Raw genomic sequence first — 22,822 nt, 5'->3', positions numbered from 1 at the left:
AGCAGAGGGGCTCACTGCAGATTTCACAATCTCTCAGTCCTCAGGGAAGGGAGATACGTGGTGAGCTTTCTGCAGGAAACCCACACCGTTCCTGGAGACGAAGCCACTTGGCTCCTGGAGTGGCAGGGTGGGGTCTACATGAGTCATCTCACCCCTACTTCTAGTGGAGTGGCTATCTTGTTGGCCCCAACTTTTCAGCCGGAGATCTTGGGGGTCAAGGAGCTAGTGCCGGGCTGCTTGCTCCACCTCGCCGTTCGTCTGGGCAGCGTGCAGCTCCACTTTGTGAACGTATACGCACCAAGGCTCAGCGCGTTGCAAGCGCGCTTCTTTGAAGAAGTGTCCGCTCTCTTGAGCTCCATCGATTGTGGTGAGTGCATCATCCTCGAGGGGGGGGGGGAGGATTTTAACTGCACCCTTGATCCCCAGCGCGGCCAAGCGTCAGTGGAGAAGTTGAGGGGACTGATCAGCTCCCTTAACTTGGTGGATGTCTGGCGGAATCTCCATCCCGACTCCAGCGCCTTCACGTGGCGGTCTGGAGGAGGAGGGTCCCGAATCGACCGCCTCTACTTTTAGCAGGCGTACGTCTCCTGCGTCTCGGCGGCCTCCATGCGGCTGGTGCAGTGCTCGGACCACCACCTGGTGTGGGCGGAGTTCATTCCACTCCGCACGCGGGCGGGGTCCGCGTACTGGCACTTTAACAACTGGCTGCTGGAGGACGAGCGATTTCGGGACTCGTTCTGTGGATTCTGGGCCGACTGGAGAAGGAAACAGGGCGGCTTCCCCTCCTTGAGGCTATGGTGGGATGTGGGCAAGACTCACATCCGCATCTTCTGTCAGGAGTACGCGAAGGGGTCGACTAAGAGGCGGGAAGCCAAGATCGGGCGCCTGGAGAGGGAGGTGCTTGACTTGGAGTCCCGTCTCGGTCATGCTGTCGTGGACCCGGCCCTGTGGCAGGTGTATAAAGAGAAGAAGGGCGTGCTGAGGGACCTGCAGCTCATAGGGTCCCGAGGAGGGTCCTTGAGGTCGTGGATCCAGATCCTGGAAGATTTGGACTGCGCCTCACCCTTCTTCTACTCGCTGGAAAAATGGCGGGGGGTCCGTAAGCAGCTTGTTGAGCTGCTGGCCGACGACGGATCCTCCATCACGGATCCGGAGGGAATGGGCCTCCTGGTCCGTACTTATTACAGCGCGTTGTTCTCTCCGAATCCGTCCAGCGAGGATGCGTGCAGAGTTTTGTGGGAGGTCCTGCTGCAGGTCAGCCCGGAGGGCGCCGATGGATTGGAGGCTCCGCTCACGTTGGCGGAGCTGACTGGCGCCCTCCACCAGCTCTCGAGGGGCAAATCCCCAGGGCTGGATGGGTTGACCGTGGAGTTCCTCAGGGCGTCCTGGGACCTCCTGGGGGACAATTACGCGCGGGTCCTGGGGGAAAGCCTGGCGACCGGGGAGATGCCCCTCTCGTGGCGCAGGGCGGTCTTCGTCCTGCTGCCGAAGAGGGGCGATCTCCGCCTGCTTAAAAACTGGCGTCCAGTCTCCCTCCTCAGCACGGATTATAAGATCTTTGCCTGGTCTATGTCTACCCGCCTGGGCTCCGTGCCGGCCCACATGATCCACCCCGACCAGTCCTACACGGTCCCGGACCAGTCCATCCAGGACAACATCCACCTGGTCCGGGACCTGATCCATCTTTCCCAGAGGACTGGTCAGTCGGTCGCCTTTCTCTCCCTCGATCAGGAGAAGGCGTTTGACAGGGTGGATCATGAATACCTTTTCGGGACTCTGCGCGTTTTCAGACTCGGGCCGCATTTCGTGGCCCGGGTCCAAATTTTATACACCGCCGCAGAGTGTCTAGTCAAAGTTAACGGGTCCTTGACGGCGCCCCTTCGCTTTGGGAGAGGAGTGCATCAGGGATGCCCAATGTCCGGCCAATTGTATACCATCTGTGTGGAGCCGTTCCTGTGCCTGCTTCGCAGGAGGTTGACGGGATTGGCTCTGCGCGAGCTGGCCATGCGGGTCATCCTCTCGGCTTATGCCGACGACGTGCTCCTCACGGTCCCAGATCCCGTTGACTTGCGGAGGATGCGCGACTGCCAGCAGACCTTTTCTGCCACGTCCTCTGCGAGGTTCAATTGGGAGAAATGTTCCGGACTCCTGGTGCGTCAGTGGCGGGTGGACATTTCTGCCGGAGGAGTTGACATCTTTTGCGTGGAGCACCACGCACATCCTCTATCTGGGAGTTCACCTTAGCCACGCTGAGGAAGCCTGGCCGGCAAACTGGCAGGAGTTGGAGGCGAAAGTCACCACTCGGCTGGGGCGCTGGACAGGACTGCTCCGAGTGCTTTCCTACAGGGGCTGAGTGCTGGTCATAAACCAACTGGTGGCCTCCATGCTGTGGTACCGGTTGGTCACTTTAGTCCCGCCCCCTGCATTTGCCACCAAGATCCAGAAGAAACTCGTCGATTTCTTCTGGGGCAAGAGGAAACACTGGGTCTCTGCCGCGGTCCTGAGTCTCCCGATTGAGGAGGGCGGTCAGTCGCTGATGTACGTCCGCACCCAGGCTGCGACTCTCCGCCTTCGGACCCTGCAGAGATACCTGTACGTCGAGCGTCCTCCCAGATGGTGTGCGCTGGTGACGTATTTTTTCTGTCAGTGTCACTGCCTTCAAGACGACACGCAGCTCCCGGCGGAGTCCGTTAGCCGCGACTCTCTGAGAGAGTTGCCTGTCTTTTACCGGGATCTATTCCGAGTCTGGAACGTGGTCGCCTCCAGTCAGGGCGCTCCCCCACCGGGGGAGGAGAGCGCCTCGGCTGTCTGGGCAGCCCATTCCGGGGACAGTCCGGCGGGCGGAGGAGTAGCCGAAACCCCCGGGACGCCCCTCACTGCGGGTTGCGAGGGGGCTCGGGAGCGCACAGCGATCCCAGCCAAGCTGACTCCCGCTCGGCCGGAACTGCTCATCGGACCCAGGCCCTGAAACCCTCCTCGGGAGCCGGTCCCGCACAACCCGAGCCGCCTCTCGGAAATGCCCTCTATGCCATTCCAATCGGCGTGGAGGGGTTTCCTGTACGGGCTGCTCCTGCACACTCTCCACTTCCTCGCCCTCGTCAGCCGGCCGGACACGCCCTGGCGGTCCGCGTTGCCATCTGGCTGCGAGGGGAAACCCCGATGGAGGTCTCTCTACGCGGGAGTCTTCCCCCTTTACATCGGGGACCTGGGGTGGAGGGTGTTGCACAGGGCAGTCCTGTGCAACAGACTTTTAAGTAGGTTCACGGACTTCCAGGCCGCCTGTACTTTCTGCAGCCTGGACGAGTCCGTGTTTCACATATATACGGAGTGTGCGAGGTTGCAGCCCCTCTTTGAGTATTTGAAGGGGCTGCTCCTCAAGTTCTGACTGCACTTCAGTCCCACGCTCCTGATCTTTGGGCACCCGGTGCGGAGGGGCGTGGGCCGGGGGGGGGGGAATCTCCTCGTCGGTCTGCTCCTGGGCCTGACCAAGGTGGCAATTCACAAGTCCAGACTGCGGGCCGTCGGGGGGTCCGCCCTCCCCGATTGCCTGCCCCTCTTCCGCGGTTACGTTCGCGCCTGGGTGTCCCTGGAGAAGGAGCATGCGGTGTCCGCCGGTACACTTGAGGCCTTCCGCGACTGGTGGGCACCGCAGGGACTGGAGTGCATTGTCGACACCGAGAATGGCATTTTAATTTGAGTTTTTTGTTTACTTATCTGTTTTTAATAAAGTTATTTTAGAAATGTAAGTATGTATATAAAGGGGGCCTGAGCAATAAAGGCCCCCTCAACATGGAAAAAAAGAAAAAAAAAAACGGGGTTAGATACAGAGTAAAGCTCCCTCTACACTGTCGCCATCAAACTGGACAGGACAGGTACAGCACGGGGTTAGAAAAGAAAAGAAGCAGTGAGTAGCCTGAAGTCTGTGCTCTAGTGGAGACTTCCTCCCAAAGCACTTCTGGAAGATCAACTCTCTAACCTCTGGAACCAAACATCAGCTAGAGCCAAAATCAAAATGAACATTCTGTGTGCTCGCAGCTTGGCTCAGTGTTGTCTCTCGGCTGCTTAAACATTCAACCCCTCACTCACACTCAGCCGCTCCAAATCTCTAAATTAAGACCCTCCAGTTTTAATGTCCCTCATAACACTTTTCCTGTGAACTTAAAATCCGTAGATTCTTGCACTGCAGAAGGAGGCCATTCGGTCCATCGTACCTGTGCCAGCCCTTTTGAAAGAGCTATCCAATTAGTCCCCATGCCTCCTGCTCTTTCCCCCATAACCCTGCAAATGTTTCCTGTTCAACTATTTATCCAGTTCCCTTTTGAAAGTTACTATTGAATCTGCTTCCACCGCCCTATCGGGCATCGCGTTCCAGATCTCAACTCGTGGTGTAAACAAATTCTCCTCATCTGCCCCTCTGGTCTCTCCGATAATTGTTAAATCTGTGCCCTCTGGTTACCGACCCTCCTGCCACTGGAAACAGTTTCTCCTTATTTACTCTATCAAAACCCTTCATGATTTTGAACACCTCTATTAAATCTCCTCTTAACCTTCACTGCTCTAAGGAGGATGATCCCAGCTTCTCCAATCTCTCCTTAGGACATAGAAACATAGGACTTAGGAGCAGGAGTAGGCCATTCGGCCCTGATCTCGACTTCATTTTCCTATCTCTCCCCCCGCCCCACCATAACCCTTGACTCTCGGGTCAATCAAGAATCCATCCAACTCAACCTTGAATAAATTCAATGACCCAGCCTCCACTGCTTTCTGGGGGAGAGAATTCCACAGACTAACGATACTTTGAGAAAAAAACATTCTCCTCATCTCCACCTTAAAAGGGAGACCTCTTATTCTTAAACTGCGTCTCCTGGTTCTAGTCTCCCCCACACAGCTAAAGTCCCGCATCCCTGGTACCACTCTAGTAAATCTCCTCTGCACCCTCTCCAAGGCCCTGGCATCCCGCCTAGAGTTTGGTGCCCAGAATTGGACACAATCGTCCAGCTGGGATCTAACCGGTGATTTATAAAGGTTTCGCATGCTTCTGTTTGTATTCTATGCCTCCATTTATAAAGCCAAGGATGTTGTATGCCCTTTTTAACAGCCTCATTAACTTCTCATGCCACCTTCCGAGATTTGTGTACATACTCCCCCAGGGCGTCCTTCAACTGTCTCTGACACCTTGCAGGGATTTGTGGGCACTTTCTCGTCAGGCGGCTGGTTGTCCTGTTTGAGTGTGGACAGTGAACCACAATAGGGCATTCGAGCATGGGTGGCATCACACTGAGTCCAGTCCAATGGGGTGGATTCACTGCATTAACGATGCAGATGGAGACCCCTGGTTGATCTCTTCTCTAACGGCACATGAGACCACCCACTTTTCTGCTGCTTTTATCTCCAGCAGTTTGGGAGCTGGCGTCTTTCCATAATAACATAATTTGCTTTATGAGGATGACCTGACTTACACCCCACCCCCACAATCAGCTGGAAGTGATGGAGGGGGTCATGGGGAGGTCACCTGTCCATGCCCATCAGACGCAAGTATCCCACTGGATATCAACCCCAGGGACCGGAGCTGTAATCTCATAAGAGGTAGGATTAGGAATAAATCATCTCCTGCTGAACACCCCCCCCACCCCGCCCCCATCCCTAATCCCGGGTTCCTGTCGATAGTTATTGCCGTCCTATTGTTGTTGCCTTGGCTGACATCATCCAACTCAGGAAAGATCAAGGATCGTACAGCACAGGAGCAGACCATTCTGCCCATCGGATCTGGGTTGTCCCAAACCAGGCAGCAGCCTTACCCGAGGGTGTTCGCCAGGGCTCAGTGGGTAGAACTCCCGCCCCCCCACCCCACCCTCCCGCCCTGTGAGTTAAAGGTTTTCAAGTCTCACTCCAGGGCCCTGAGCTCAAAATCCAGGCGGACACTCGCAATGCAGTACTGAGGGAGTGCTGCATTGTCGGAGGTGCCGACTTTCCGACGAAACATTAAATCGATGTCCTCTTCGGTGGATTCAACATGGTCTCAGACATCTCACCCGCTAGAGTTTAAACAGTGGCCATTTATTTATTTTAATTGGGTTTGGTAAAGGAATGTGCCTCTCCCACTAATATCACCTGCAGTGGGAAGAGGAGCCCCTGACTGGGCAACCCTGCACCTCTTGAACGTGCAGCACTGAGGGAGTGCTGCACTGTCAGAGGCCCAGCCTGCATTCTCAGCTGGACGTGAATGATCACATGGCATTACGTTGAAGAAGAGCAAGGGGGGTTCTCCCTGGTGTCCTGGCCAATATTTATCCCTCAATCAACATCACTAAAATGGATGATTTTGTCACTACCACAGCGCTGTTTGTGGGATCTTGCTGTGCACAAATTGGCCACTGCTTTCCCTACAACAGTGACTAAACTTCAAAAAGTACTTAATTGGCTGTAAAGTGGTTTGGGACGTCCTGAGGTCACGAAAGCTGCTATATAAATGCAAGTCTTTCTTTCCACTGAGATATTAAGGCCACTGCAGATTCATCATTCTGGCAACAGAAAGGTTGAGGGAGAACGAGGAGAATGAGAACAGTTGTCCCAACATAAACACAGTCTGACTCGAAAAAGCGAATGAAATGCTGTTTATTCACAAATAAATAGGGAGACGCGTCAACAGATTAAATATCGGAAACGCAGACGACCGCAAAATATAGAAAACAGACTGAGAATGGGCCGCTGATTGTCTTGTGGTAACACTGCCCCTGATTCCCTTCCCCCACTTTCAGCCTGACTACAAGCAGCTAACTCAAGGCAGACTGCAGATGGAGTCTGGGAATCCTAGATCTTGGTGCTATGGTGAGGGGGAGGCAACCTATTTAACTGTTGTTAATCTTGGCTCAGTGTGGGTAACACTCTGAGTTGGGAGGTTGTCAGCTCAACCCCCTCTCCAGAAACTTGAGTACAAAATCTACGTTGACAATCGCAATACCAGTACTGAGCAAGCCCTGGACTGGTTTCTCAATGAGATGTTAAATCGAGGTCCCGACTGCCCTCTCAGGTAGACATAAATGATCCCGCAGCTCTTTATGAAGAAGGGCAGGGGAGTTCTCCCTGGTGTCCTGGTCAATATTCATCCCTCAAACAGATGATCTGGTCATTAGTACATTGCTCTTTGTGGGATCTTGCTGTGCGCAAATTGGCTGCCGCGTTTCCGACATTACAACAGTGACTACACTTCAAAAAAGTACTTCATTGGCTGTAAGGCGCTTTAAGACGTCCTGCGGTCATGAAAGGTGCTATATAAATGCAAGTCTTTCTTTCTTTCCCTATCAGGATCTTTTAAAATAAAGCCACCAATTCAGGATCTTTGTGAGACCGTTTCAGAAAAAACACCAGCCTCATTGGATGGCTCAAAGGATGAATGCACGGCCTTGCAATGATACTGAAAGACATAGTAAGCAGGAGGGTTCCAGCTATGATTCCTGATCCATACAGAATTCAGTAGCTATTGACAGCATCAGCCAAAGAGTTGGAGGTGGGCAAAATTTAAGGCAGGATTCATGCAAACAAAGCCTATATAGTCAGCAAAACCAGTCTATTTAAATTATGCACTGCATCAAACAGTCTACAGAGTCTATTTAAAAAGAGTCTCTGCGAATTACATGAAACAGAACTCATGACCAAAACTGCAGCAAAGTCTCCCGAGAAAAGCAGAATTATTTCTCCAGCAATATGGAAAATGATGGGGGAATTACTTAATCATTTCCATTCTGACCAGGGATACGGACTGAACAGAATTAGCTGTGCTCGGCCATTGCAGTAGTTGTGGGGTGGGGAGGGGCAAATCCTCCCAAGATTCTTGCTCTAGGTCAGCACTATCCAGTGACATTGCCCTGGAAAGTGCACATGAATGTAATGCCTAGTTCAAGGCAGGGTTGGTTTTGGCCTTGATGCTCCACTTGGTTGAATAGCCTCTGGGCTATTCCTTGGGCCCTGTGGGCAAAGAGGTACCAAGGGATGGCCCTGCCTGCAGGATAATATTCCAGTGAAAGTCATCAACCACAGAAGAGAATATTCTACTCCAGAAAGCCAGGCAGTGAAGGATAGAACTGGAGCCAATCTTTACACACTTAATAAGCTTTTAACACTTTACAAGGATGCACTTGCTAACCCAACAGCCACAGTTTCAGTCTGTTCCTATTTACAGGAGCACAAGTGAATCCCCAGTTAATGCCCACCAACTGCATGCAATTAATATTCAATTAACAGGAAAACTTTATTAGAATAAAGAATTACGCAGAATTTTGCAGCAGAGAAACAGGCCATTCAGCCCAACTGGTCTATGCCAGGGTTTATACTCCACATGAGCTTTCTCCCACCCAAACTTCATCTCACCCCATCAGCATAACCTTCTACTCCTTTCTCCCTCATGTGTTTATCCAGCTTCCCCTTAAATACGTCTACGCTATTCATCACAACCACTCCCTGTGGTAGCAAGTTCCACATTCTCACCACTCTCTGGGTAATGAAGTTTCTCCGATTCCCTATTGGATTTATTAGTGACTATCTTATATCAATGGCTCCTAGTCTGGCTTCCCCAACATGAAAACATTTTCTCTACGTCTACTCTATCAAACCGCTTTATAATCTTAAAGCCCTCGGGTTTTAATCAGATCACCACTCAGTCTTCTTCCTTCTAGACGAATTTATTGGTCCCCTCCTGCATTGCCCCCATTTACTGGTGCCTTCCCTCAGTTCCCCCATTCACAGTCTGTAAGGGCAGCATAGGGTTAAAAGTTTTCCGAATTCAGAATCTCAAGGAATGTGTCTCAAACAGATGGTCTGCATTTCTAACATATCTTGATCCAATTACCCACCAGCGTTCCTTCAGAGATCACCTGCGTTGCTCTGTTGCGCAGACCCTCGCCCCACTGACCTTCCTTTCACTGGTAACAGGCAAGACTTCTCAACTCACCGTCATGAAATTTTAAAGGGGGCCATTCCCATCACCAGAACCGTGACGGTCCAGGGTTAACTGCCCAGCACAGTCGCCAGAACCTGCCTGAGTGCTGGAAGCTTTAGCAAGTGAGGCCCTTACTGACACGTAAGTGCATAAGACACAGAAACAGAAGTAGGCCATATATTTCATCAAGCCTGCTCCACCATTCAATGGTATTATGACTTTCTAGCTCCACACTCTCGCCCTATTCTCAAAGCTCTTAATTCCTTAAGAGCACAAAAATCTCGATCTCAGTCTTGAATATACTCAACATCCAGGACTCTCTGGGGTAGAGAGCTTCACAACCCTTTGAGAGAAGAAATTTCTCCTCATCTCAGTCTGAAATGACTGATCCCTTATCCTGAGACTGTTGCCCCCCGAGCTCTAGATTCTCCAGCCAGGGGGAAACAGTCTCTCAGCAAATACCCTGTCGAGCCTTCACTCACTTGGCGATATTCAACATGGCCTCAGGTGTCTCGCCTGCTCAAATTTAAACTGTGGCCATTTGTTTATTTTAAGTGGGTTTAGAAAAGAATGTGTGTCTCCTGCTAATATCACCTGCAGTGGGAGAGGAGAACCCTGGAGGGCAACCCTGCGCCTCTTGAACTTGCAGCACTGAGGGAGTGCTGCACTGTCAGAACAGCCGCCTTTTATTTGAGACATTAAGCCGAGGCTCTGACTGCCCTCTCGGGTGACGTAAAAGATCCCCCGGACACTATTTCAAAGAAGAGCAGGGGGAGTTCTCCCCGGGTGACCTGGCCAATATTTATCCCTCAACCAACTAAAACAGATTATCCAGTCATATGTCTCATTGCTGTTTGTGGTATCTTGCTGTGCACAAATTGACTCCGTCTTTCCTACATTACAACACTTCAAAAGTACTTCATTGGCTGTAAAGTGCTTTGGGACGTCCTGAGGTCGTGAAAGGTGCTATAGAAATGCAAGTCATTCTCTTTCCAACCAGAGATTTACCCGCTGTCTAGCCCAGGGGTACTAACTGTAATTGTGGTGATGCTCACTGATACCCCTAGGAATTAAACTTGGAATCTTCCCAGCCTCCCTCGTCCAGGAGCTCACCCACCGACCCATGACTGCAAACACCCTTAAACCTACTTCTCATGTAACCGATACCTTCCGCCACTGATATAATTGCTGATGACGCTGATTAGAAACTCTGACAAGAGACCAGGCTGCTTAAAAACGTTCTCCATTTATTTTCTCCGGCGCAGTCCTGCTCTGACTACGTCGCCAGACCTACACAGGGCACCTAATTACATCAGGAAACAGAGAGAAAAAAAATCTTTCTGACAAGATTACTCCCAGCTGTGAAGTACACTCAGCTTATAGTTAATCAGGATTGCAATCTGCAGACAGGATACTGGGACTGCTGTGGTAATTCATTGCTTTTTTGGGAGCAGAACACACTGGGTAAAAGGGAATGTTTCACATACATACAGTATGGCCCATGTGTGTCTCAATGTCAGCTCCTGTACATCTACAATACACAGCAGTTAAAAGGGAACAATTTATTTCCATTTGATACAGTATGGCCCATGTGTGTCTCAGCATCAGTTCCTGACATAAAAATGTGAGAAATAGGAGCAGGAGTAGACCATTTGGCCCATCGAGCCTGCTCTGCCATCCAATATGATCATGGCTGATCTTTTGCGTCAATCCTCATGGAATTGGCGGTAGTGTATTCGTTGGATAGAAAATTGGTTGGTGGACAGGAAACAAAGAGTAGGGATAAATGGGTCTTTTTCCGAATGGCAGGCTAGTGGGGTACCGCAGGGATCGGTGCTAGGACCCCAGCTATTCACAATATACATTAATGATTTAGATGAGGGAACTAAATGTAATATATCCAAATTTGCAGATGACACAAAACTGGGTGGGCGGGTGAGTTGTGAGGAGGATGCAGAGAGGCTTCAGGGTGATTTGGACAAGTTCAGTGAGTGGGCTAATGCATGGCAGATGCAGTATAATGTGGATAAATGTGAGGTTATCCACTTTGGTAGCAAAAACAGGAAGGCAGATTATTATCTAAATGGCTATAAACTGAGAGTGGGGAATATGCAGCGAGATCTGGGTGTTCTCATACACCAGTCTCTGAAAGTAAGCATGCAGGTGCAACAGGTGGTAAAAAAGGCAAATGGTATGTTGGCCTTCATAGCAAGAGGATTCGAGTACAGGAGCAGGGATGTCTTGCTGCAATTATACAGGGCCTTGTGAGGCCACACCGGGAATATTGTGTACAGTTTTGGTCTCCTTATCTGAGGAAGGATGTTCTTACTATAGAGGGAGTGCAGCGAAGGTTTACCAGACTGATTCCTGGGATGGCGGGACTGACGTATGAGGAGCGATTGAGTCGGTTAGGATTATATTTGCTGGAGTTCAGAAGAGTGAGGGGTATCTCATAGAACCTATACAATTCTAACAGGACTTGACAGGGTAGATGCAGGAAGGATGTTCCCGATGGTGGGGGAGTCCAGAACCAAGGGTCATAGTCTAAGGATACGGGGTAAACCTTTCAGGACTGAGATGAGGAGAAATTTCTTCACCCAGAGAGTGGTGAGCCTGTGGAATTCGCTACCACAGAAAGCAGTTGAGGCCAAAACATTGTATGTTTTCAAGAAGGAGTTAGATATAGCCCTTGGTTCTAAAGGGATCAAAAGGTATGGGGCGAAAGCGGGAACAGGTTACTGAGTTGGATGATCAGCCATGATCATAATGAATGGCGGAGCAGGCTCGAAGGGCCGAATGTACTACTCCTGCTCCTATTTGCTATGTTTCTCTGTTAACCCCACTTTCCTGCCTGCTCCCCATATCCCTTGATTTCCCGAGAGACCAAAAATCTGTCTATCCCCAGCCTTAAATATATTCAATGATTGAGCATCCACAACCCTCTGGGGTAGAGAATTCCAAAGATTCACAACCCTTTGAGGGAAGTAATTTTTCCTCCTCTCAGTCTGAAATGACCGACCACTTATCCTGAGACTGTGCCCCCACGTTCTAGATTCCCCAGCCAGGGGAAACAGTCTCTCACTGTCTACCCTGTCAAGCCCCTTCAGAATCTTGTACATTTCAATGAGATCCCCTCTCATTCTTTCAAACTCCAGAGAATATCGACCCAATTTACTCAGCCTCTCATCATAGGACAACCCTCTGATCCTAGGAACCAATCCAGTGAACCTTCGCTGAACTGCCTCCAATGCAAGGATATCCTTCCATAAATATGGAGACCAAAACTGCACACAGTACTCCAGGTGTGGTCTCACCAAAGATCTGAACATGTACAGTACACAGCGGGTACACAGAATGATGTACCCCTGTCAGGTACAGTATGACCCGTGTAAGACCGGGTTAAAAGATGTAGTTGACCTTTTGAAACGGAATTAGTAGTGCAGTGCTGATGTGACTGGTTTTATAACCTAGCGGCTGGGAATGCTCTGAAGGTGTGAATTCAGATCTCAGCATGGTAGTGGGAAGAATTTAAATGCTGTTAACTAATAAAGCTGGAATTGAATTGCTTAAATAAAACAGCTCATTCACAAGTGCCCTTTCGGGGAGGAAATCTGCCATCCCTACCTGGTCTGGCCTACAGCAAAGTGCCCTCTGAAACCACCTACTCAAGGGCAATTAGGGATGGACAGGAAATGCTGCCCAAGAATGAATCAAAAAAAGATGCCAGAGCTTAGGAAGCTGGGGAGATGTGGGTTAACCTTCAGGAGGATGACAACAGTCTTCAACATGCCTTAGGGTTAGGGAGTGATCAGTTAGCCAGCCTCCTGCTAGATAGGCCAACGCTTACTGAGAAAATACAGTGTCTGTGGTTCCCAATGCTGGGTTTTAAAGACTTACCACTCGGGGTGCGGGACTGGAGGGAGGAGGTTCCCCATTGGAGCTGCTGCCATGGCAACAGTGAGGAGAGGAGGGGAGAATGTGAAGGAGTGGAGGCTAGGGGATTAGAAATGCCTTTTCAAGAATAAAAATAGCAGAACTGAGGAACAGCTCAGGTCCAGTGGAGCAGAGCAGACGTCTGCGGCTCAAGGTCACGGTTCACATACTTTGTGTCATTCATACAGGACTTGCTTGTGGTTCTGTGATTGCTGGGAGCTCCAGGCTCTAGGGTCCTGTTTAAATTGGTTCTGGTATTCTGTGAGCTGAGGTGGGGGATGGGCCTGGAGGCTCTCAAAGGTATAATTCATTCAAAATGGCTGTTAGTTCTGACTCATTTGAACTGTTGTTTGGCTGAACAGCAAAACCGTTAGTCTCTCTCTCTCTCTCTCTCTCTTTGTCTTGCTCTCCCTCTCTCCCTGCATTTCTCTCTCTGTCTTCCTCTTTCTCCTTATGTTCTTTCTCTCTCTGTGTCTCCTTCTCTGTGTCTCACTCTCTCTCCCTGTGTTCCTCTGTCTCTCTGCTCCTCTCTCAATGTTTCTATCTATCTCCCTCTCTATCAGTCTCTCTCTCTCTGTCCCATCCCTCACTCTGTCTTTCTCTGTTTCCCCTCTCTGTCTCTCTCTCTCTCTCTCTCTGTCTCTATCTCTATATCTCACTGCATCTCTCTCTGTGTTTCTCTCTTTCTCTCTCTCTCTGACCTCCCTCTCTCTGTCTCTCTTTCTGTCCCTCTGAGTGTGTCTGTATCTCTCTCGCTTTTCCCCGTCTCTGTCTCTCTCTCTTCCCCCTCTCTCTTTCTCTGCCCCTCACTCTCGCTCCCTCTGTCCGTCTCACAGCATGTGTATCCATGTCTTTCTCTCTCTTTCTCTGTCTCTAAGTATCTCTTTTCTCTATCTGTCCCTCTTTATTTTTCACTCTCATTTATCCTGTCTCTCTCTCTCTGTATCTCTCACTATTTTCGCGAGTCTCTCTTTCTCTGTCTCTCTTGAACCTGTTCCTTTCTCTGCAACTCTTTCTTTCCCTTTCTACCTTTCTCTCTGTACCTCTCTCTCTGCCTTGCCACCCTGAAAGCTGGTGACCATTGCACTGACATTCCCTGATGTCGGCACAGACCGAGTCTATCAGCTGCGCAGCCGATCAATGGAATCATTCACTCATGTCCAATATGGTACAGCCCTTGTGTGTCTCAGTGTACAGTACACAGCGGATAAAAGGAAACTATTGACTCCTGTGTGGTACTGCACAACTTGAGTCAAAAGGCACTGCCAAAAACGAGCAAAATCGATACTTGTTGAGATGGACAATTGAGGGATAGAGAGAGATTATCAGCTCTGTCTGGTTTAATTTCTGGAGAGGTGGAGAAAACAACTTGGGACAATACTTCCAGTCCTGGGCACAACCAACAGGGGACATTCCAGCAGGCCATCCAACAGGCATGTGCACTTCCTGGTCGATTTTCCCACATTCATTGGACCCAGGCAATCCAACCCAGATGTCGGAGGAGAGGGAGGTCGTGAGAGGGAAATCCTATATAGACTCTGACTGGAGTCGGATTAACAGGCTGAAAGGCCTCCTCTCACTCTGGGTTCCCTTGTAGGATCATCTACCTGCCCATTGACTGCCCTGTGATTGAGCTAAGTTTGTCTCGCCTTGCCTATTGGTCTGTTACAGTCACCTGTTCCGGACAGTAACAACCCAACAGTGAAAGAAGGGACGTACATTTATATAGCGCCTTTCACGTCCTTAGGACATCTCAAGGTGTCCTGGGGGGGCCAATATTTATCCCTCAATCAACATCGCCAAAACAGATGATCTGGTCATTATCACATCGCTGTCTGTGGGAGCTTGCTGTGCGCAAATTGCCTGCTGCGTTTCCTACATTACAACAGCGAGTACGCTTCAGGATGGCCTGAGGTTGTGAAAGGTGCTATATAAATGCAACTTTCTTCCTTTACAGTCTTTCACAATCACTAAATTCCACTTCAAGTGTTCCACTGCTGTAATTAAGGCCAGCATAGCAGCCAATTTGTGCACAGCAAGCTCCCATGAACTGTGGTGAAATAAATGATCAGATCATCTGTTTTTGATGCTGGTTGAGGGATGAATATTGGCCAGGACACCGGGGAGAACTCACTTGTTCTTTTTTCGCGATAGTTTCATGAAATCTTTTGCATTCACCTGAGAGGGCAGACGGGAGCCTCCTTTTAACAGCTTCTCTAAAAGACGGGCGTCAATAGCTCTCGGTCGAGGATTGCTCAGGGTAACACGGTGACCTGGCACACCCGAGGGTGAGTGAGGGTGGCAACACTCTTAAGGAGAGCATCGAGGGAAGATAAGCACGAGGGAGAAAGGAATATGCTGATGGGGTGAGATGAAGAGGGGTGGGAGGAGGCTCATGTGAAGCATCAACACCAGCATGGACCAGTTGGGCCGAATGGCCTGTTTCAGTGCTGACTTATGATGGAAGTTACTATTGAATCTTCTTCCACTGCCTTTTCAGGCAGCGCAATCCAAATCATCACAACTCTATGTTTGAAAAAAAAATTCTCCTCATCTCCAATCCTAACGCCAGTTCTTTTGCCTAGTACCTTAAATCTGTCTCCTCTGGTCACCGATGAATTGTTTACTTAATTCAGGTTGATTCCGATACCTTTGGAGACCTTTAATTTGTTCACACTCAAGGCCTACGTGCCTCTTGAAGCCTCACTCCGAAGGAGCCGTAACCATTCACCCTAATGTGCCCCCACAGCCAATTTGGACCTTCCACTCCCAACTGTTTTGATGAAGGCAATTGATGAAGCAATCTTACCGTTACCACGGCAACTGGATTTTCAAAAAATGATATTGAGCCAAAAATCAGTGAGTTCCAACTCCTCCCCACCACCGTCAGGATAAAGATGATCAATTTGTATTGCACTATCGCCACACTCCCTCAACTCACCCTCAGCAGCCCGCAGCCTCACCTCACTAGGCCCAGACTCCCAGCTTCCTTTCATGTGAGGACATAGACAATATTGCCAATTCCCGCAAAGGTCTCAACAACCTGGTCAGCATTCATCTAAGGTGTAAGCCCCGTCTCTAATTCAGAAGGCTATGACTACAGTTTCCATGCCAGAGCCTTGAGCACATAATCCGGGCTGACACTCGCAAAGTAGTACTGAGAGAGGGGACTGTCTTTTGGATGGGATATCAAACCGAAGTTCATGTGCCCTCTCGGGTAGATATAAGAGACCCCACTGCGCTACTTCAAAGAACAGGGGAGTTTGCCCCAGTGTCCTGGACAATATTTGTTCCTCAACAAACATCACTAAAACAGATGATCTGGTCATTGTCACATTGCTGTTTGTGGGAGCTTGCTGTGCGCAGATTGGCTGCTGCGTTTCCGACATTACAACAATGACTGGCCTGTTTCTTATGTTCCTCTGTAGACAAGTCACTCTTGGAAAAACTGGCCACTGTCTGAGGCTGAACTGGACTCTTCACAACCTTCACCCTGAGCTGAGCTCCTGACCCCATCGCCAAGACCGCTTTCACCCCTGTAATATTGCCCGTCTTTGCCCCTGTCTCCGCTCATCTGCTCCTGAAATCCTCATCCTTGCCTACGTTACCTACAGACTCGACAATTACAATGAGCTCTGGGCTACCCCCCAACCCCCCGCAACTTACACCCTCCTTAAACATGAGCTCATCCAGAACTCTGCCACCTGTACCCCAAATTGCACCAAGTCTCGTTCACTCATTGCCCTTGTGCTTGTTGATCTCCACTGACTCCCAGTCCAGTAATGCTTCAATTTTAACATTCTCAACTTTGTGTTCAAATTCCCCCATGGCCTCCCCCCCCTCCCTATCTCTATAATCTCCTTCAACCCAACAACCCTCTGAAATCTCTGCGCTCTACCATTGGCGGCCAGGCCTTCAGCTGCCTGGGGCCCAAGCTTTGGAATTCCCTCCCAAAACCTCTCCGCCTCACTTTCCTCCTTTAAGACGCTCCTTAAAGCCGATCTCTTTGACTGGGCTTTTGGTCACCTGTCCTAATATCTCCTTATGTGGCTCGGTGTCAAATGATAACATTGCTGTGAGACACTTTGGGACTTTTTACTATGTTAAAGGCACTACATAAGTGCAAGTTTTTGTTGAAACTAAATCTAGACTGCCCAACGGCTCAGCGTGAGAGAAAAGGGAGTTGCATTTATATAGCACCGTTCACGACCTCATGACCTATGAACGCCAATGAAGTACTTTTGAAGTGCAGTCACTGTTGCAATGTAGGCAATTTGCGCACAGCAAGATCCCACAAACACCAATGACCAGAAAATCTTGATTTTTTAAAATCATGATCATTGAAAGATAAATTGTGTCCAGGACACTTTGGGGTGGGGGTGGGGGGGGGCGGGGGTGGGGAAGAATTCTCCTGTTCTTCGAAATAGCACCATGGGATCTTTTATATTCACCTGTGAGAGCAACTTGATTTACTACCTCATCTGAAAGACAGTACCTCGGACAATGCAGCACTCGCTCAGTGTTGGTACTAGGAGTGCCCCCAATCTAGATCTTTATGCTCAAGTCTCCAGACTGAGGCCTGAACCTATGATTTTCTGATTCAGAGACAAGCGTGCTACCCACTGAGACAAGGCTGAGAACAATTCACTAGCGTTAAGGTCCCAGGCGGTGGGGGGGTGAAAGAATGAGTTAGACTGGAATGTGTCTTTATCTGAGCACTGAGATGGTATCAGCTCGTTACCATTGCACAGTCTTTATCTGGGAACAGTTCCACTTCTGGCAGAGCACAAATTATAATTTTGTGAAAACCAGAACAACATCTAATTTCCCGGCCTGTTGGGGCGTCACTACTTGAATTCAATATAATTTCATGCAGCGTGACCTTTTGAGGGAAGTATAATTACACGGTAGCTCTTATTTTTCTGCTTTTCTATTTCTGCCGAGGAAGCTGACATCACTGAACGGGATCTTTCTCTCCTCTTGTTCTTGTGTGCGTGGGGCTAAGCGACAGAATCCTCGCAAGAGGAGGGAGTCCGTCATTGTCCAGCCTTCCTGCACTGCCACATTAGGTGACCAGCAGAATCTTAACGCTTCTGTTTGTGGGAAGGTCACCCTCACCAGTTTAGAATGCAGGAAATAGGAACAGGAGTAGGCCATTCGGCCCCTTGAGCCTGCTCCACCATTCAATAAAATCATGGCTAATCTTCTATCTCAACTCCACTTTCCTACCACGTTCCTTGATTCCCTTAAGTATCCAAAAATCTATCAATCTCATGTATTCATCGACTGAGCATCCACAGCTCCCTGGGGTAGAGAATTCCAAAGATTCCCAACCCTCTGAGTGAAGAAATGTATCCTCATCTTAGTCCATGTGCATGGGTGTGTCCACATGTGTGGGTGTGACCATGTATGCAGGTGTGTCCATGTGTGTGGGTGTGTTTACATGTATGGTCTCGGCCATGTGTGAGGGTGTGTCCACATATATGCAGGTGTGTCCATGCGTGCGGTTGACTCCGTGTGTGCCCATGTGTGTGGATGTGTCCACATGTGTGGGTTCTGCCCATGTGTGTCCATGTGTGTGGGCGTGTCCACCTCCACCTGCGTGGGTGTGAAGAGTGCCCATCACCCAATGGACATGGACCTGTACCCTCATGGGATCTTGGAGATTCCCCATCACCCAATGGAACTGTGAGGCTTGGTGCCTTCAGAGAGGGGAAAAATCACAATAAAAATGAGCCAAACTCGATCAATGAAGCCTTAGATAACAACTGAATTCTAAGCAACGAGCTGTCCCTTTAAGAGGTTGAGAAGAGTTGGGAAATTGTAGAATGACTGTATAAGAGCTAACATTTGCTTTCGAACCAGACAGCACTGTCGTATAATTTAGTAAATTTATAGCCCACGTAATGTGCAGAAGTGATCGCCTTCAGTCTGCAAATTCCTGAAGGACCACATGAAGTCAGCCTGGCAGAGTACAAGAGAGTGATGTCAGCTGGTTAAATATTTCCACTTCACCTTCCTCATCTCTTTTTCAGGCCATGGTTCATGTGATGGAATAAATCCGTCTGAAGCGCAGCGTTAACTCTTTCCTTACTGAATTAAATTACCTTACAGTTCTGGGCGCCACACTATAGGAAGGATGTGATTGCACTGGGGAGGGTGCAGAGGAGATTCACCAGGATGTTGCCTGGGCTGGAGCATTTCAGCGATGAAGCGAGACTGGATAGGCTGGGGTTGTTTTCCTTAGAGCAGAGAAGGCTGAGGGGGGACCTGATTGAGGTATACAAAATTATGAGGGGCATAGATAGGGTAGATAGGAAGAAACTTTTTCCCTTAGTGGAGGTGTCAATAACCAGGGGGCATAGATTTAAGGTAAGGGGCAGGAGGTTGAGAGGGGATTTGAAGAAAGTTTTTTTCACTCAGAGTGGTTGGAGTCTGGAACACACTGCCTGAAGAGGTGAGAGAGGCAGGAACCCTCACAACATTTAAGAAGTATTTAGATGAGCATTTGAAACGCCATAGCATACAAGGCTACAGGTCAAGAGCTGGAAAATGGGATTAGAATAGTTAGGTGCTTGATGGCCAGCACAGACACGATGGGCCGAAGGGCCTGTTTCTGTGCTGTATAACTCTATGACACTATTGGAGGAATCTTTTAACGCATGCGCTCTTTGTTTAACCAATCTGTTCTCGTAGATTCAGAGACTCCTCGCTCTAGACGAGTGTTTATGTCTCTCTCCCCTCCCTCCCTCACAACGCCTGACTCTCTTCTAAGCATAATCAAACAAAATTTGACACCGAGCCACATGAGATTAGGGACAGGCGACCAAAATCTTGATCAAAGGGGTAGGTTTTAAGGAGCGTCTTAAAGGAGGAAAATGAGGTGGAGAGGTGTAGGGAGGGAATTCCAGAGCTCAGGGATGAGGCCGTTGCAGACCTGGCTGCCAATCGTGGAGCAATGAAAACTGGGGATGCGCAAGAGGCCAGAATTGGTGGAGTGCAGAGATCTCCAAGGGTTTTTGGGGCTGGAGGAGGTCATAGAGCCAGGACGGGGTTGGGCAGTGGGTGGAGAGAGGCCATGGAGGGAAAACAAGGATGAGAAGTTATCAGAAACTATTAACAGGTTACTGAGCTGTTGGGTTAGGGCAACAGGGAGGGACGAGGGCTTCACAGCTGACCTGCCCCCAACATTGACACATGCAATCTGGTCTGGTTTATCTCCTCCCTACACAAGGCCAGCTGTAGCACTCCTTAGCTCTGACTGGCTAGACCAGGAGAGACCAGGGATCTCCCTGATTGGTACGGTTCGTTCTAGGCGCCACCCCCATTGCCTCCGTTCACATTCCATTCCCTCCCACACCCTCCTGCCCCCTCGCCTTGGCTTTTTGTGTTCCCTGCTTCCCGATCACCACCTTCCCCCTCCTCTTTTCCCCATCATTGGTGGCAGGACCCTCAGCCGTGAGTTCGAGTCAACATTTCTCTCTCTCAACCAGCAAGGCCAGAAAGAAACAAACTGGTCAGTGATCTCATCGCAGTTTGTGGGAGCTTGCTGTGCACAAATTGGCCGCCATATTTGCCTAGAGTAAAATACATCAAAAGTAACTAATTATCAGAGGCACTTTAGGATGTTCTGAGGATTTGGAAAGACGCTAAATAAGTGTAAGTTCTTTCCTCTTGTCTCTGAAAACTTCCTCAATCATCTTTTTGTCTCGGCTTCCATTCTTCCTCCCACCTCCCGTTAATCTCTCTCTCCATAGCTGATTTCACATTCTTTCATCATTTTCCTCCCTCTCCCCTTTGTGAAGAGCCTCCAGGACACTGAGTCAAATTGTAGAGTTCCTACAAACACCAGCTCCCTAGCACAGAGCAGGATTTGGGCCTGAGGCCTACACTGGTCTGCTCTCCTGGTCAGCCTCCCATTCTGCACCTCCTGTGAGCCTGAGCTCATTCAAAAACTAAACTAGCCATATCCTGACGCACACCGAGCCCCTTTCACCCGTCGCTGACCCACAATGGCTCCCGGTTCACCAACGCCTCAATTTTAAAAATCCTAGTTTTCAAATCCCTCCAGGGCCTTGACCCCTCCCTCTCTGTATAACCGCCTCCAGCCCTACAATCCACCGACATCTCCATTTCCCTCCAATTCTGGCCTCATGTGCATTTCTGATTTCCATCGCTCCACCACTGGCGGCCGTGCCTTCAACTGCCCTGGCCCCTAAGCTCTGGAATTCCCTCCCTGAACCTCTCTGCCTCCCTCTCCTCCTTTAAGATGCTCCTTAAAACCCACCTCTTTGACCAAGCTTTAGGCCATCTGTCCTAATATCTCCTTACGTGGCTCGGTGTCAAATTTTGTTTGATGACGCTCCTGTAAAGCGCCTTGGGATGTTGCACTGCATTGAGGCGCTATATTAATGCAAATTTCTGTTGTTATTGTCAGTATAATACAGAGAGGTGCATTCAACGAGTGAGCAAACTCCTAACCTGCTGAGGAGGTGGATTCTGGGTGGTGATACCATGTTAAATAAGGGCTGACAACGACATTGAAGCAGTTTGCTATCACAGCAAGACTCAGCTGACGGCTAGATCAGTGGCTAACCGCACACGCAGAAATGTTCATAGGAAGTACTTTCCCTTTGCCTGGATTGATTGGAGGGGGCCTTCGGGAGGGGGGCGGGGGGTGGTCTACGGTTTATTGCACGTGAGGAATGTCAGAGATGCCTGGCATGCTGGCTCTTGCGTTCCTTGGCCTCACAGCATGGCATGTCTGAATGTGCCAGAGGACGGAGTGTGCACTTTGGCAATGCAAGGGGGCTGTGACCAAAATACCAGGGAGCTGCCAGCGAGGGGTCCAGATGGTCAGGAACAGCACAGGACGGCTCTATACGAATGGCCACCCACCAAAAGCGACCAAAGCATGGATTCTGGTGCCTTCTCAGATCTCTAAGCCATAAACAAAAATAATACATCTGCATTTCTATAGCGCTTTTCATGATCACAGGATGAACGCCAAAGCGCCTTGCAGTCAACGACGTACTGTCTTTTGAAGTTTGTAACGTAGGAAGTACGCCAGCCAATTTTGCACACAGCAAGATCCCACAAACAAGAATGTGATAATGACCAGTTATCGTTTTTTCTGGGATGTTGGCTGAGGGATCATTATTGGCCCAGGACACTGGGGACAACCACCAACCCCCCACTCCTCCCTACTGCTCTTTGAAATTGTATTGTGGGATCTTTGACATCCACCTAAAAAGGTAGAAAGGACCCACTAAACCGCGGCTGAATTTTACTGTGGACGTCGGGACCCCCGATGACGGGGATCAAGTGGGAGCCAGTGGCGTAGTGGTAATGTCACTGATCTAGTAATCCAGAGGCTCAGGCTAAAACTCTGGGGACAGGGGTTCAAATCCCACCACGGCAGCTGGTGGAATCTAAATCCAATTAATTAATAAAAACATGGAATTGAAAGCTAGTCTCAGTCGTGGTGCCATGAAACCATCATCGATTGTCGTAAAAACCCATCTGGTTCATTAATGCCCTTTAGGGAAGGAAATCTGCCATCCTTACCGTGTCTGGCCTACATGTGACTCCAAACCCACAGCAATGTGGTTGACTCTTAAATGCTCTCTGAAATGCCACTCAGTTGTCAGGGGCAATGAGGGATGGGCAACAGATGCTGGCCAATGCCACGCGACTGTCAAAATGCCAGTGGCCCTGATACATGGCCCCTAATTGGGCCTTAATTTCAAATCAGCCGCCCGCCTCTGTGGAGCAGGCTACTGATCCCCAGTCCTGCCTGCATGCTGGAAAACTCGCTGGCTGCAGGACTGCGTTAGTCAGCCACGTGGACGTGGCTCCCCGCTATTTTACTGGCCTCACCCGCCTCCGTTCCCAACGCCACTAGGCTGGTAAAATTCAGCCCCAGGGCACCAACAGGCAGCAACTTCCTATAGC

This window comes from Heterodontus francisci, chromosome 40, assembly GCF_036365525.1.
Source record: "Heterodontus francisci isolate sHetFra1 chromosome 40, sHetFra1.hap1, whole genome shotgun sequence".
NCBI lineage: Eukaryota > Metazoa > Chordata > Chondrichthyes > Heterodontiformes > Heterodontidae > Heterodontus > Heterodontus francisci.
The sequence above is the reverse complement of the archived record's forward strand: the minus strand, read 5'-3'. Positions refer to the sequence as shown.